At 50.4% G+C, this 1827-nt stretch overlaps 1 pseudogene; it reads left to right on the forward strand.

Moving 5' to 3' along the window:
• LOC130369799 (arf-GAP domain and FG repeat-containing protein 2-like) overlaps positions 1-121 on the forward strand; it is a 13537-nt pseudogene extending 13416 nt beyond the window's left edge.
• The last annotated feature ends 1706 nt before the right edge of the window (positions 122-1827 follow it).

Consider the following 1827-nt stretch of genomic DNA (forward strand, 5'->3'; position numbering starts at 1 on the left):
GTGTGTACACGTCGCTGTCCCACAGACACACTGGTTGTGTGCAGTGGTATGAGATGTATGCAGGGCCTGGCCTTCTCAGGGCCTCTACCTACACTTCCTGCGCCTGCACACTAGTGCCTAACCAACCAGCCAGTGAATGCCCAGGCAACGAGACAATCAATGAGCTGGGAGCCAGATAGGCAGAAGGCTTGCCAGACTACCGGCGATCCAGCCAGACAACCAGACAGCTTGTAAGTGAAGCAGCGGGCCTAGCCACACCGGCAAGCCAGCCAGACTACCAGCGAACCAGCCAGCCAGACAGCTAGCCGGCCAACTGAGCAGCTATTGCTTCGATGGGGTTACTGAGTACACTGCGAGAGGGTGTTTCTGTGGGTGTTTGTGGGTGTTTGTTTGTGTGTGTGTGTGTGTGTGTGTGTGTGTGTGTGTGTGTGTGTGTGTGTGTGTGTGTGTGTGTGTGTGTGTGTGTGTGTGTGTGTGTGTGTGAAAGGGTTTCCATCCCTTTCAAGCCTGCACGCCTTCTTATTTGTCTCCTCACTCTCTCACACGTACTCGCTCACACTCTCTCTCTCTCCCTCTCTCTCTCTCTCTCTCTCTCTCTCTCTCTCTCTCTCTCTCTCTCTCTCTCTCTCTCTCTCTCTCTCTCTCTCTCATGCTCTCTCTCTCTCTCGCTCTGTCTCTCTCTCTCTCTCTCTCTCTCTCTCTCTCTCTCTCTCTCTCTCTCTCTCTCATGCTCTCTCTCTCTCTCGCTCTGTCTCTCTCTCTCTCTCTCTCTCTCTCTCTCTCTCTCTCTCTCTCTGTCTCTCTGTGTGTAAGCTCCTCTGTAAGCCTGTAGGTCTGTCACTCCTCTGGTGTTTCTGGGTGTTCTGTTCTGTGTGAGCTTTGGACGAGTGGTGTGTTCTTCTGACAGCGTTTTGTGTGCTTGTCAAACTATTTTTTCCCCTTCCTTGTTAACTTTGTGTTAGCGTTTGTGTGAATACGTTTGTGTGTGTGTGTGTTTCACACTTGAAGTTCTTTATTTCACACTCTCATGTGTGATGCACAAATGCACATGTCTTCAGTGTGTGTGTGTGTGTGTGTGTGTCTGTGTGTGTGTGTGTGTGTGTGTGTGTGTGTGTGTGTGTGTGTGTGTGTGTGTGTGTGTGTGTGTGTGTGTGTGTGTGTGTGTGTGTGTGTGTGTGTGTGTGTGTGTGCGTGTGTGTGTGTGTGTGTGTTTGTGTTCTGTCCGTCAAAGTTAAAAGTGACCATTGTCTACACTTCCCATTAACTTGAGCTGGGTGTTGATTTGTTCGTGTGTGTGTGTGTGTGTGTGTGTGTGTGTGTGTGTGTGTGTGTGTGTGTGTGTGTGTGTGTGTGTGTGTGTGTGTGTGTGTGTGTGTGTGTGTGTGTGTGTGTGTGTGCCATAACATCAACATTGCGGGTGAGTGGGGGGAGCAGGCACTATGTAGTGCCTATAAGTGCCTATAAGAACAGAATCGATCTAATTGATTCCTCCCCACTCCCTGTAGTCATGAAACTGGACGCTATCAGAGAGGTTGCCCTTGCAAAGGTTCAACACCTCTTTGCAAACGTCCACATCCTGCAAAATGTCTTACAGGACATGAACAATAAAACAGTCCAGGCTGTCCGAAAATGACTAGGGCTGAACTCACACTCTACCCGGGACCTCATCTTCCTCTCACGTAAAGAGGGGGGGCTGGGTGTCCCAAACGTGGAATGGGTATACTGCTACCAGGCTGACACACCTCCTCAACATGCTCAACAATGATGATGCCACTGTCAGAGAGCTTGCAAGGGCTTCCCTCGTGCTGGACCTCAGGAAGAGGAAGG

The sequence above is a fragment of the Gadus chalcogrammus genome, chromosome 17 (assembly GCF_026213295.1).
Source record: "Gadus chalcogrammus isolate NIFS_2021 chromosome 17, NIFS_Gcha_1.0, whole genome shotgun sequence".
Lineage (NCBI taxonomy): Eukaryota > Metazoa > Chordata > Actinopteri > Gadiformes > Gadidae > Gadus > Gadus chalcogrammus.